Raw genomic sequence first — 15,463 nt, forward strand, 5'->3', positions numbered from 1 at the left:
ACTTAAAAAGAAAGGAATATAAATATATTTATAAAGATATATACATATAATATATATAAATGTAAATAAATACACATATATATAAAGAAGAAACAGCTGTTGGGAGGCTAATTGATGAGCAAAGATTTCAGAGGTTGCAAAATGCTATAAGATCTTAAAACTCTAGCCTATTTAAACTGAAAAGACTTGGACGAACACTCCACTCATTCAGCTGAGACTCTAGAAAGGCCATGCTTAAGAGGGAGGGCTACTTTCCAGGAATAAGAAAATAACTGAAAACCATAACCTTCAAACACTCTAAATTCAAATATTGACAGAATCGAAGTGATCTGCCAGTAATTTAAATGCCTACTGATACAAAATTCAACATATTTCAGAGAAAAATTACATAATGTAGAGCTTCTGTAACACAATCCAGCATCCAATAAAATATTACCAAACATGTGAAGAAGCAGGGAAAAGGTGATGATAATCAAGAGAAAAAAATAGTCAGTAGAAGCAGACCTAGAAAAGATCCAAATATTAGAGTTAGCTTACCAGGACTTCAAAATAATTACAAATAATAAGTTAAAGAAAAATATAAACAAAATAAATTAAAATGTGGAATGTTTCGGCAGAGAATTTATAATTCATAGAAGTGTTAAATGAACATTCTACAACTGCAAAATATAATATCTAAAATAGGAAGTCATTTGATGTGTTTAATACAAGACCGGACATAGCAGAAGACAGGCCTAGTGAACAAAACGGCGGGTTTATAGAAATAACCAAATTAAAGCAAAGAGCAAAAAGAGAAGAAAAACAGAATAAAAAATAAAGCAGATCAGGGACATGATTAAAGAATTTAACATATATGCCATTTGAGGGGAAATGAGGTATTACTTCTCAATGAAGAAGAAAGAATAAAGTAGAAGAAGTGTTTAAGGAAATAATACTCATTATTTTCCAAATGTGATGAAAGACATAAAATCCAGAAGTTCAACAAAACCCAAACAAGAGAAATACAAAGAAAACTACAACTTGGCACTTCATGGTCAAACTGCTAAAGAACAAAAATAAATAAACAAAAAAAATAAAATTTTAAAAGTAGTTTAAAAAGTACATACATTACCCTTAAAGAAAAAAATAAGAATGACAGCTGACTTCTCAATATAAACTATTAAAGTCAAAAAAGACATCATTAAAGTACCAAAAGAAAAAAATAACTGCCAACTTTGAATTCCAGGTTGTACTAGAGAAAATATTCCCAACAAATAACAACAGTATAAAAATTTCTAAGAAAAAAAAGTTTAAAGCAAATACATCATGGGCAGACCAGTCTTACAAGAACTATTTACGGAAGTTCTTCAAGGTAAGCAAAAACAATCATTGCAAATCAGAGCACAGAATTGCAAGAAGCAATAAAAAGCACCAGGAAAGAGTAAATGTATGGGTAAACATAAAAGACTAGTTACCATTTAAAATAACAATGATAAAGTTTTTTGTGGTTTAAAAGATATGTTGAAATAAAATATCTTTTAAAAAATAGCAAAACACGTAGGGGGTAAATGGAGATAAAGGTTCTTGCACTATTCAGCATGTGGTATAGTAGTGATTTAAGGTAAATAATGAAAAATTAAGAATGCATTTTGTAATGTCTAGAGTAACTGCCAAAAGAATAAAGTTATAACCAAAAAAGATAATAGAGGAAGTATAATGGAGTAATGGCAGAAAAGGAGGAAAAAGGAACAGATATCAGGTGGAACAAACAGAGAATAATAAGCTAGTAGACTTAAATTCGACTGTATCAATAATTACACTCAGGGCTGGCCTGGTGGTGCAGCAGTTAAGTTCGCACGTTCCACTTTGGCGGGCCGGGGTTTGCTGGTTTGGATCCTGGGTGCAGACATGGTACTGCTTGGCAAGCCATGCTGTGGTAGGCATTGCACATATAAAGTAGAGGAAGATGGGCATGGATGTTAGCTCAGGGCTGGTCTTCCTCAAAAAAAAAATTACTCTCAATATAAGTAGATTAAATACTCTAATTAACACTAAGAATGTCAGACTGAATATAAAATAGATACAACTTTTTAGGTCATTTACAAGAAATGCAAAATAAACACAAAGACACAGATAGGTTTAAACTAAAAGAATGGAAAATATATTTCATGCAAAATTAATTTAAAGTGGGTATAGCTATATTAATATCATATGAAGATTTTAAGGTAAAAATTATTATGAGAGATAAAGAGGGGCATTTCATAATAATAAAAAGATCAAATCAACAGGAAGGAATCACAAATTTATATGTACCTAATAATATAGCTCTAAAACACATAAAGCAAAAATTGACAGGACCAAAAGGAGAAACAGACAAATCTACAATCAGAGTTGTAGATTTTAACAAACCTCTCTCAGTAACTGATAGGATAAGCAGACAAAAAAGATTATAGAAAATTTGGCAAACAATTAACAACTTGACCTAACTAACATACAAAGAACACTACACAGTAATTGCAGGATACACATCATTTTCAAGCATACATAGAATATTTGCCAAAATAGAGCACAATCTGAATAAATAAGTTTCAATAAGTTTCAAAGGATTGAAATCATACAGTGTGTGTCTCTGACCACTGTGGAATTAAGTAGAATCTGATAATAGAACGATAACTAGAAAATTTCCCAATGTTTGAAAATTAACTAAAACACCTCCAAATAACCCTTGGGTAAAAAAAGTCAAAATGAAAATTAGAAAACATTTTAGGATGAATGATGATGAAATACAACATATCAAATCAAAATGAGTAAGATTCATAAGTTTGGCAATTTCTTAAAAGGTTAAACGTACACCTACCTTATGACACAGCCTTTCCATCTCTAGATGTTTACCAAATAGTAATGAAAGCATAAGTCCATACAAAGACTTGTTTGTGAATGTTTATAGCAGATTTATTTGTAGTAGGCCAAACTAGAAACAATCTAAAGATCCAGTAACAGGTGAATAGATAAACAAATTGTGCTATATCCATAAAAGGAAAACTACTCAGAAATAAAAAGTTACAAATTATTAATACACACAACATGGGTGAACCTCAAAATCATTGTGCTGAAAACAGATAATAAAAGAATACATAGTTTATTATTCCTTTTATGTAAAATCCTAGAAATCAAACTCATTTCTAGGGAGAGCAAGCATTTTAGTGATTGCCTGGAAATGGGGAGGCACAGAGGCTAGGGATCACAAAGGGTCACAAGGAAACTTTTCAGCTGTTGGAAACATTCATTCTCTTAACTGCGGTGACAGCTTCACATGTGTGTATATATATAGGTCAAAATTCATCAAATTGTCACTTTGTGTGCAATTATGATTGATTATAGATTATATCTCAATATATCTGTGAACATTTTTCAATAAACTTATAGAAGGTAGACTTTTGCATCTGCTATGGCAGATTAGTCAGAGTAATTGGTACTGAAGTAGCCCTTCTTCTGTAAACAACTGTAAATACAAGCATATCTCAGAGATATGGCAGATTTTGTTCCAGAACATTTTTAAATAAACTTATAGAAGGTAGACTTTTGCATCTGCTATGGCAGATTAGTCAGAGTAATTGGTACTGAAGTAGCCCTTCTTCTGTAAACAACTGTAAATACAAGCATATCTCAGAGATATGGCAGATTTTGTTCCAGACCACCACAATAAAGCGAATATCTCAATAAGAGAGTCACATGAGTTTTTCCTTTTCCAGTGCATACAAAAGTTATGTTTACACTATACTGTAGTCTGTTAAGTATGCAATAGCATTATGTCTAAAAAACAATGTACAGAACTTAATTGAAAACATTTTATTGCTAAAAAACGCTAGCCATCATCTGAGCCTTCAGCAAGTTGTAATCTTTTTGCTGGTGGAGGGTCTTGTAAAAATGCAATATCTAAGAAGTACAATAAAGTGAAGTGTAATAAAATGAGGTAGGCCTGTACTAGATGAAATATATGAGGGTACTGTGTTCAGACATTTGACAATAGACAACACTAGACTAAAATCCCTGAAAGAAGGAAAACTCTGAGCTGAACATTAGGATTGCCCTAGCTCTCTGTTGAGGGACAAATTCCTGACCTCCTGACCATGGCACAGTGAACTGGAGTCCTGGAAGAGCTTGGCAGTCTTGCTGAGCTGAGGAGGCAGAGATTAGATTTTAGGGAAGATCAAGTGCCCAAAATCTGTGGAGAAGAGCACCAAGAAAGAAAGAGCCTTGAAAGGCAGGAGAGGAGGAGAAATATGTGGGAGTTCTCCTATAAATTCTTGGCTAAGGGCTGGGCTGCACCTGCACAGGGCAAGACTACATGAGGCTCACCAGAGAGTGACTACTTTGGGAAAAAATACAAGAAGGCAAGCAAGTGCTGAGGAAATTGGAAATTTGAAAGTATTGAAATTTCAGTCTGGCCAATAGCTCAATATCTCATTAACATCCCAGGATTCAGCTGAGATACCCAAAAGGCTGTTCTAGAATTAAGAGCTGTACCTAGATTAAGGCCTACCCATCCCCTAAAAGACTAAAACCATGTCCAGATAAGATCCTCAGGGGAGAAAGTGTTTGTATGTTGAGTCCTGCCAAGTTAGTGGAGCTTGGAAAACATCTCCACAGTTCTCCCTCAACAAAATGTAAAATCAAGCCTTCACACATCTAAGGTGATCAGCTAGTAACTTAATTCCCAACTAGCACAAAAGTCAAACTCTTTTAAGAAACATAACAGAATCTAAAGTCTCTCTAATGCATAATTGCCAAAGGGCATTTTCAATAAAAATTACTAGACATGCCAAGAAATAGGTATTGTGATCCATAGTCAGGATAAAAAGCAGTCAATAGAAACCAACCCTGAGATGGCCCAGATATTGGATTTAGCAGACAATGGCTTAAAGCATTCTTATAAATATGATCAAAATATTAAAGAAAAATATGGTGTTGATGAATGAACAGATAGAGAATCGAAGCAATGAAATAGAAACTTTTAAAAAATGAAAATTCTATTGTAGAAGATATAATAATTGACATTTTAAAACCACTCATTGGGTTTATAGCAGATTGGAGATGGCAGAAGAGTGAGTGAATTTTAAGACAGATTAGTAAAAATTATCAACCTGAAAAAACAGAAAAAAAATTCAAGAACAAAATGAACATAACCTCAGGGGCACATAGGACAATATTAAATTCTAACATAGGTATAATTGAATTCCCAGAGGGGGAATAAAATGAGAATGGGGCAGAAAAAAATACTTGACAACATAATGACCAAAGAGACCTAAAATCGCTAGACAGCCAACAGAATGTCACATTGGTCCATTATATTGATGACATTATACTAATTGGACTAGACGAGAAAGAACTATTTTTTTTTTCAAATATTGGCACATGGGCTAACAACTGTTGCCAATCATTTTTTTTTTTTTTCTGCTTTATCTCCCCAAACCCCACCTGTACACAGTTGTATATCTTAGTTGCACGTCCTTCTAGTTGTAGGATGTGGGACACCGCCTCAACATGGCCTGATGAGTGGTGCCATGTCCGCGCCCAGGATCTGAATCCTGGGCCGCCACAGCGGAGCGCACGAACTTAACCACCCAGACACGGAGCTGGCCCCAGAAGTAACTATTATATTAGAAGCCTTAGTAAGACATATGTGCTTCAGAGAGTGGGAAATGAACCCTGTGAATAATCAGGGACCAGCCACATTAGTAAAAATTTTAAGTAACCCCTTCAAAGTAGAGGACAAATTATTGCATCTTCTCCCTCCTATCACAAAGAAGAAAGAACAATGCTTGGTGGGCCTCTTTGGGTCATAGAGGCAGATATTCCATACCTGGGAATACTTTTCCTGCCCATATTAAAACAGGTGAGATAAAAGGCTATAACCTTTCATTGGGGTCAAAAGCAAGAAAGAACTCCACACCAAGTCCAGGCTGTGATGCAAATAGCCCTGTCACTTGGTTCACACACCTTGAGAGATGAGAAAAGATACAATGTGGAGTTTATGGAAAGTCTTCCTAGGAGAATTACAACATAGATCCCTAAGTTTCCAAAGAAAAGTGATGCCAACTGCAGTGGATAATACTACACCTTTTGAAAAAAAGCTCCTGACATGCTGTTGGGCCCTGGTGGAGACAGAGTGCCTGACTACGGGATACCAAATGACATGCAGACATAACTCCCTAACATGGGCAGGGTTCTGTCAGAACCACTGGGTTCTAAGGTTGAACAAACCCAACAACAATTCATCATAAGCTGAAAGTGTTATATCCAGAAGTGAGCATGAACAGAACCAGAGGGCACAAGCAAGCTACACTAGCCAGCAGCACAGACCTCTTTCAGCACATCCCTAAGGCTTAATCCTTTACAAAGAGCTGACAGAACAGGAAAAATCCCCAGCTTGGTTCATGGATGAGTCAGTCTATTGTGTGGGGTATGAGCCAAAAATTGATGGTAGCTGTGCTACAGCCCCATTCAAAGGTAGCCTTGAAAGACAGTGGTGAAGGGAAATCCTCCCTTTTGGTACAGTTTGCATAATGTTTCAGTTCGTCAACCTTTACGTGGAAAAAGAAGTGGCTCAAGGTTAGAATATATACAGATAGACAGCAGCAAATTATTCGCCTTCTGGTCAGAGTCCTGGAAGAAGAAAGATTGGAAGATTGGGAACCAGAAAGTCTTGAGAGAAAGAGGCATGTGGATGGCTATATGGGAATGGGCACAAAGGGTGAAGATCTTTGTAGCATATGTTAATACACACAGAGTATAACCACCACAAAATGTATTACCACAATCAGATAGACAAAGTGGCTTGACCAGTTGATATCAGCCAGCTTGTCTCATGAGCCACCTGGGGCTGGCACAACCAGTGTGTGAACAGAGTAGCCATGGTGGCAGGGATGGAGGCTACACACAAACCCTACAGTTCTTACCAAGGCTGATCAGATGTCAAACCTGCCAGCAGCAGAGACCAATGCTGCTTCCGCAATATGTCCCCATCCCTCTATGAGACCACCTAGGCCCTTGGTAGCAAGCTGACTACATGGCACTCCTTCTAGCCATGAAGGAGCAGAGATTTTGATATGCATGATACATATAAGTATATATTTTGGGCATGAGTTTGTCTTTTCTGCCCACAGGGAGAAGTGTTTTCTCCACTGGCACAGGATCCCACGTAATATTGCAACAGACCAGGGGATCCACTTTACAATAAAGAGGTAAGAGACTGCGCACACGACCACGGAATCCATCAGTTGTATCGCATCCCTCACTACACAGAAGCTGCTGGCCCAATAGAAGGATGGACTGGTCTGTTGAAAACACAACTCAAGTGCTATCTCAGAGGTGATACCTTGAAAGATTGAGGCATCCTCTTCCAGGACACAGTGAATGGTTTAAATCAATGACTTTTATGAGGTGATTTGTCCCTGCATGGTTTTTTCTGACACCAAATGTGCGGTGTCTTTTCCAATATCAACAAGCGATTCTCCAATTCTCCAATATCAACTAGGTGTCCAACAGCTCAATTCAATTCCATCACTAACTATTCAGAGTTAGCGCAGACCCCACAGGTCAAGGGCTCAGTCCCGCAAGACTGCCCCCACTTCAGATCTCACCAGCATATGAGGTCACCCGGTGACCCACACTCTGCCTGGCTGACTACACATTCAGGAGTTCTCGTGACTGCTCCCTCAGGTTCCATAATTCCCTAGAACAACTCACAGAACTCAGAAAAGTGCTTTATTTATGATAACTAGTTTATTATAAAAGATACAACGCAGGAACAGCCAAATGGAAGAGATGGACAGAGCAAAGTAGGGAGGGGGTGGGGTGGCGCAGAGCTTCCATGTCCTCTCCAGGCATGCAACTCTCCCAGCACATCAATGTGTTCACCAACCCAGAAGCCCCCTGAACGCTGTCTTTGAGGGGTGTTTAATGCACATAAACATGATCAATTAAATCATAGGCCATTGGTGATTGAACTCAATTTCCAGCCCTCTTTCCTCCCTGGACGTTGGAGGGTGGGGCTGAAAGTTCTAACCCTCTAATAGAAGTTGGATTATCTAATAACCAGCCCCTCTCCTGAAATCATCTAGCCCCCCCTCCCCCAGTCATCTAATTAGCATAGAAAAGACAATAAATTCCAAGGATTTTAGGAGCTCTGTGCCAGGAAAGGAGGATGAAGGCCAAATACTTGTTTTTCACTGTGGCACAGTTCCCAGTAGGTGGAACATAAGGGTCTGGGAACCAATGGGTGAAATCAAGAGGGGCCCTGTTTACCATCACCCCCCAGTGACTCTCTGGCAACTCTGGGCTCTGTGAGTATAGAGGTCCTGGTTCCAAAGAGACATAGCGAGAGTCACATGGAATGTTAAGCAACAGTTGCCACCTGGGCACTTCAGGTTCCAAGAACAGGGGTCATCATCATGACAGGGATAGTCGATCACAACGATCAGGAGAAAATGGGGCTGTTTTATACTACAGGGGCAGGAATAAATTTGGCACTCACATAATCCACCTGGATGCCTCTTGGTACTCCCTTGCCCTACTTTAACAATAAATGGACAAGTGCAGCAGCCACATCATCAGAGGGGCATGGTGACCAGGGGCTCAACCCCTCTTAATGAGGGTCTTGATCATACCCTGTGATGGTCAATTTTACATGTCAACTTGGCTAAGCTATGGTGTCCAATTGTTTGGCCAAACACTAAAACACTAGACTAGATGTTGCTGGGAAGGTATTCTGTAGATGAGATTAACATTTACAATCAGTTGACATTAAGAAAAAGAGATTATTCTTGATAATATGGGTGGACCTCATCGAAACAATTGAAAGCCTTGAGAGCAAAATCTGAGGTCTCCCAGAGAAGAAGGAATTCTGCCTCAAGACCATAACATAGCAGTCCTGCCTGAGTTTCCAGCCTGCTGGCCTGCCCCACAGATTTCAGACTTGCCAGCCCCCAATTGCATGAGACAATTCCTTAAAATCAAGGGAGGAGGATATATATGGACAGAATAGAATGAAACCCAGGTCTAAACAAACCAGCAAATCACATTCCTTGGCCTCTAACATTGGTTCAAAGGTGAACTTCAGCCTAAGATGATACAATCAAAAGGAAGATCAGACTCGCTTGATAATATGATTTTTATGTATCTTATTGGTTCTGTTTCTCTGGAGAACTCTAAGCAAACCACCAAACTAAGCAAACCACCAAGACTAAATGGCACGCTAGCTGAGGATGAGTGGAATCTAGAATAGTGAAGAAGGTGAAGATGAGTTGTAGCTCGAGACCCCCTGGACCTGTGCAGGCTGTGGTTCATCCCATTAACCTTCCACTTCTAAGTTCTTTCGGGAAAAGGAGCACCACAATCTTGGAGGGGCTGCTCTCATAACTCATACGAAGAAGGAAATCCAAGAGGCACAAGGGCCAGACTGTGAAGGACACTGTCACTCACGGCTTATTCACCCCCTTCAGGAATGAAGGGTTTATTTTCTTAGGTGCCAGGAGTGCTTCCGGCAGCTGTTAGCCCCGTATGGGGAATACATTGACTGAAGAGGGCTGTATCGCCCGACATCATGCCTTCTTCCTGGGGTGGCCCACGTCCAAGGACTGATCCCTGAGAAGGTGTAAGACACAGCTCTCTCAACTCTGAAAGGTCATCCCAGCTTCAGAACTCCCCTTAGGGTTGGCTGAAAACTGTTGAGACTGCCTTGCAGCTCAACTTCTCCTTGTGCCTAATCTTGCTTCCTTCAATTACTGGGAAAGAGGTTTCAATATCTCCAAAAATGATTGTGAATTGAGCAAAAGAAGCCAGACACAAAAGAGTAAATAAATACTCTATGATTTCATTGACATGAAGGTCAAGAACAGACAGAACAAATCCATGATGATAAAAGTAAGAAGAGTGGTTATGATTGTGTGTGTGTGTGCATGTGTGTGTGTCTGTAGGGGGATGGTTATTGACTGGGATAGGGCACAGGGGAACCTTCGAGCTGATGGAAATGTTCCACATCTTGATCTGGGTAGTGGTAACACGGGTGTATACAGGTGTACATTTAGATTTGTGCAACTGAGTATACCAAAGTTATATCTAAATTTAACAAATGTTTTTTTCAAAGGTAAAATGGAGATAATTTGAATCTCAGTTGAGTCCTTTGCTAGGCATATGACCTTTCAGAAGCCATTTCTCTCTAAGTCTCAGTTTTCTCAATTCCAGAATGAGGGATTGGACTGGATGATCTGAGTTACAAGGCGTGGGTCTATCAAAACAGCTCTTCAAAGTGTTCTTAAAAATTGAAGGAAAGATAACAAAAACTCCATTTAGAAATAAAAAAAAAAGACAGCTCTCAAAAGGAAAACAAATGATCCATAGACATAGGGGAAAAAAAATTAAGTGAGAGGAGAGTATTTTTACCCTAGAAAACACATACATTTTAAAAGTTAAATGTTAACATTCAATGTAGTTTTTTATTGTTTCCAAAGCATTCATGTTATCATTTCTTTGTCCCAAAAGAACCCAGAGTCTCACAACCATGGGGTTGAGTAGGTTCCCCAGTTCCAGAGATGGGCCATCACGGGTCTGAGCACACCAATGTGCGTTAGGGATTTGTCTCATGATGGGAAAGCAGAACGGAACCCAGGCCTAAGCAAATCAGCAAACCACATTCCTTGACCTCTAAGACTGGTTCAAAGATGAGCTTGTAACCTAAGATGATATAATCAAAAGGAAGATCAGACTTTTGTTTGATAATTAGGCAGAAAGAAGATCTGTGTTTGTTCTGCATGTGAACAGGGAGGCTCATGGCTCTGGGAGCTGCTGGCAGCCAACTTGCTGCCTTGAAGGAGTCGGCTAAAGAATAAGGTCAACCACCAAGGAGGGCAAAGACAGGAGGATCTCAGCAAACGGAGTCAGTCTTGGTGACAACATGACCCTTGGGGTCAAACCACACCTGCAGCCTGCCCTATCTCTGGACTTTTCAATAACGGGAGACAAAAAGTTCCTTTTTATGACTTGAGTCAGTGCGAGTTAGGATTTTTCTTACTTGCAAAGAAAATTATTCTATCTTATACAGCAGTGTCAATAAGAATTCTGGAAAACTGACATCAGTGTGCGGCTGGTAGAAATAAAATCTGATACCACCTTTTGGAGGGCAATTTGGTGATATGTACAAGATCTAAATATGGGCATACCCTTCAACCTAATATATAAACTTGTCAGAATTGATTCATTTGTTCAACAAATATTTAAGCATTTCTTATGTGCCCAACACTATTCTAGGAGTTAGGGGTTTAGAAGCGGACCAAACAAAATCCCTATGGAACCAGCTGTAGGAAATAATCAAAGACATGTAAAAAAATTTATCAACAAAGATGTTCATTTCAGAGCCCTCTATAGTAGGGAACAATTGGAAACAATATAAATGCCCAACAAAAGGAAATTGCTTAAATAACTTTGGGGGCATTGACATAATAAAATGCTATTTCAGCATTTAGAACTGTAGGAACTATTTAATTATAGGGAAAAATATTCACCATATATTTTTAGGTGAAAAAAGCTGATAGTAAAACAAAATGTGGAGGATAATTCATGTTTGTACACTTACATGTGTATATTTATGTACAAGAAACACCTGATATTAAACCCTCTAAAATGTCACATTATTCTGAGTAGAATTGTGGGTGATTTTGATTTTCTTCTTTGTACATCTTTATGCTTTTTCATAATTTTCTGTCATGAATATGCCTTTCCTTTATTAGCAGAGAAAACAGCAATCTTACAAAACGATCTTAAATAGTTTAAATTAAAAGGTAAATAAATAGCATTTGAGTGTTAATATTAGCTGTCTCATAAACTAAACACATCTGTAAATAAAGGGTCAGACTAGAACCCTCCATTCTTGGGCGTGTTTGCTCAGGGAAGACTGTCACAGGCTTTTCTGACCATATTCGTACTTTCTAATGGAGTAAAGAGACAAGCTCTTGGAGCTGATTAATCCCTGCCTGGGCTGGGCCCTAGGTCTCCTGTCTTGGGATCCAGGGCTATTTCCACCACACCAGCACACAAGCACCATCGTCAGAATGAATCTGTCATCAAGAGAGAGTCATTCAATACATTTGGAGAGGACCATCAGTTCCCTAAAAATAACTTGGCAGCTCCGAGGCTCACTGTTTAAAGACTTAAAACCGAAGTACATCCTGAATTTAAAATGTGAAGAAGCACACAGTGGGTTTAAAATGTTTGCATTCTCTTCCTTGCCTTTCAGATTTACATAACAGAATCTACACTGTGCATACACCTAAAGCCACTTCCACACAGGCAGAGTGAAATTGTTGGTAGGGAGGAGTCGGCAGTGAACTTTTTTTGTCTCCCCTCACTTTCATTGCTGCCCTTCCCTCATCTTCCAAGTAACCCTATTCTGCTTTCTATTTGCTGGATGCTTGATGTAAAAGAGGCATTATGATTTTAACGATTGAATAACGGCTACAAATTTCCATTTCACTTTACTTATCAGCTTAGATGTGGTTTAATGCAGCATGAATAGACTTCTCCCAGAGATGCATCTGAGCTGAACTGACTAGGTTTCTGACTGCCAATTCTTCTGCACACTAAAATAGCAGCATAACCTATTACACACATTTGTTATCTGTTACTAAGAGAAAATTATCAACCCGTCCAGAGAAACAGAAATACAGCTGATCATGGGACTTCTCAAAAGGGCAGAAAACCTGTTGGGTTTAATTCAGAATGCTCACTCAGACGTTCAAAAGATGGTAAACATTCCCAAACAGCCAAAAGACTTCATCTAAGTCACATTTTTGTTTTTCAAAAGAAGATTCCCGGCCTAAATACTCTGCAAATGATCAGTTCTAATCAAGAATGTATTTTTTCCCATCAAGCTTATAGACCGATATCTTTAAGATGTCAGTTCCCTCCAGCAATATTTCTTCAGTGTTCATAGATATAGAACTCTGTAGAGGATCTAGCTGACCTGTAGGACATCCAGTGACATCTAAGAGACCAATTCTGCCCACAGGAGATTTCCTCTCCAAAGCAATCCTATTTCTGGAAGAGGCACCTCCACGAGCTGGAGAAGTGCTTCTCTACCTTCACGAAATATGACTCTCTTTTCTCAAAATTCTTCCTAAGCCTTGGACCTGGAGTTGATGTCCATGATTACTATAGCGGGGGGAAGAAAACAGATAAATGAATGTGTAACGTGTGTTTGGTTCTGGCCTTTAACAGTCAGATAAACATTTTGAACAAAGAAGACAATAATTTACTGTAAGTAATAAAATAATATTGATCTTGCCATGGAGTAGGAACCAAGGATTCAGGGCCATCCATATGTACTAATTTGGATATGACAAGCTTGGAATCTATTTATAACTTTCAAAGTATTTTATGGCTCTTTCTTTCCAAAGAAGCACACATCATACTGTACAATGTCTGTGAATATATAAGTGTTCTTCTCTGCCAAAAGCCGCTGAGAAAGCAAAAGGATTACCCAAGTATTGTTTTTCAAACCTGGATGTGTAATGGGTAATTGTACAGAAATATTTGGTACTTAATAACCTTGAAACTTTGAATTCAGAAAGATTTTATGGCCCCAAGGCTACATGGTCTGATGGCTCAGGTTCATAAATCCACCAAGAGTGGATCTCGCAGTTGTAACTGTACTCACCTTTGTGCAGATGTAAAACAAAGCCCACAGTGTCAATAATGCCTACATCGCTCGCACAGTGCCTGCCTGCCTGCCTGTTGGGGGCGCTGGATGGTTTGTCAAGAAAAGCTGAGTATGAATGATGGCTTCTCTTTAAATAGGTTTGGAAAATAAGGAATCTCCATTCCGCTTCACCATCGTCCTCAGTGTATCACCTCACACCGGATTATTAGCAATGCTTTAATTATCTTTGGAATTCAAAATCAGGGATATCCAGGCATCACTTCATACAAAATGAACAAAGTTGCAAAGCAAAGCTATCAAATATTTACTGCTCGATTGAAAGAATAAAAGCACACCAACAGGGTTGCATGGGGTAGAGGGAGGGTGGGCTGCAGTATTTTCTCTGGGACTACGGCAGGGAAGCACCTTATTTCCAGAAGCCGAGTTCTACAACACAGGTAGCCCAACCTGGGATCAGTATTTCCTTGTAGATCTCACCACTCTACCTAGTGAACATCCACCCTGCTGGCTACACTCCCAGACTCCCGCTCTCTCTGGTATCATCACAGTCTCCTCCAGGGTGGGCTCCCCATCCGGGCAGGAAGAGAAGTGAGACAGCCAAAGTCACTCTTGTCTTTAAGCCTTCTCTGTAAGCAGCTTCCCCTAACAAAAAAGTTTTTGCCTGAGCCTCATCTAAGTACAATAATTCCAAAGTGACACTGCAAGATGGATGTTGAATATTAAAAAACATGCCTCCTCTGCTTCATGGCCTGCTTTGTTTTTCTAATTTTTAAAAATTATCTTTCATCATACCAGTACACAGAGTCCCTTTTAAACCTGTACTTTACTTAAGCAAAGAGAAGAGGCTGTTGTTTACAATTTCACTTTCTGGCTCTCATATGCCTGTAAAATATTTTTCTTCAATTGGACTTTAAAAACATTTTTCAAAAGAACTTCAGATTTCTTATTTCTCTCTATCTCCCACTGGGGGTTCACACTTAAAGAAACTGGGGACCTCAAGAGGCCAACCTCATGCAGACGTCAGCAAGATGAAAAACAGAATTTAACATTTTGCACAAGGATATTCGCATTCCCATTAGCTTTTGCAAATGCAACATATCTCATCCTCTTGGACTGACTGCAGAGGTGCCCTGGAAAGAGAAACAGAAGTACAGTATCTGCCTCTCTAGTAGGTTAACATATTGAACTGCTTTAAAGGGAGGAAATGGTATGGCCCAGGGGCAATTAATGTATGGATTTCGGCAGACACTCTGGGCAGAAATGACTTAAAAGCAAATTGTGCCCCAAAGATGGTGGGTGAAACATTCTGCTCACATTATCTTCATCCAAACCTCAAATATGACAATGATTTTACGGCTTAATTGAATGCACTCTTGGGGCTGGCGCTGTGGCATAGTGGTTAAGTTAGCGTGCTCCACTCCATTAGCTGGGGTTTGCAGGTTCGGATCCCAGGAGCAGACCTAGCAAAGGTCATCAAGCCATGCTGAGGCAGTGGTCACATAGAAGAACTAGAAGGACTTATAATCAGGATATACAACTACATACTGGGGCTTTGGAAAGAAAAAAAAAAAAAGAGTAAGACTGGCAACGGATGTTAGCTCAGAGCCAATCTTCCTCACCAAAAGAAAAGCACCCCTTTAGAAAAAAATTTAAAATGTCCTCTTGATAAGAAGTTGCAAAAAGCTGATATAAAAAAATAAATATCTATGGGGTGTACCAAAGTCTGTATTTTCTAAAAATGCTTTAAACGTCTGCTGCTAGAAACCAGTA

The 15,463-nt window shown here is 39.0% G+C and overlaps 1 long non-coding RNA gene across 1 annotated transcript in view; it reads right to left on the minus strand.

The window, feature by feature from the left end:
• Positions 1 to 15,463, minus strand: part of LOC139077266 (uncharacterized) — a 101,553-nt gene that overhangs the window by 84,824 nt on the left and 1,266 nt on the right. The gene's annotated exons all lie outside the window — the stretch shown is intronic.

This window comes from Equus przewalskii, chromosome 19, assembly GCF_037783145.1.
Source record: "Equus przewalskii isolate Varuska chromosome 19, EquPr2, whole genome shotgun sequence".
NCBI classification, from domain to species: Eukaryota; Metazoa; Chordata; class Mammalia; order Perissodactyla; family Equidae; genus Equus; species Equus przewalskii.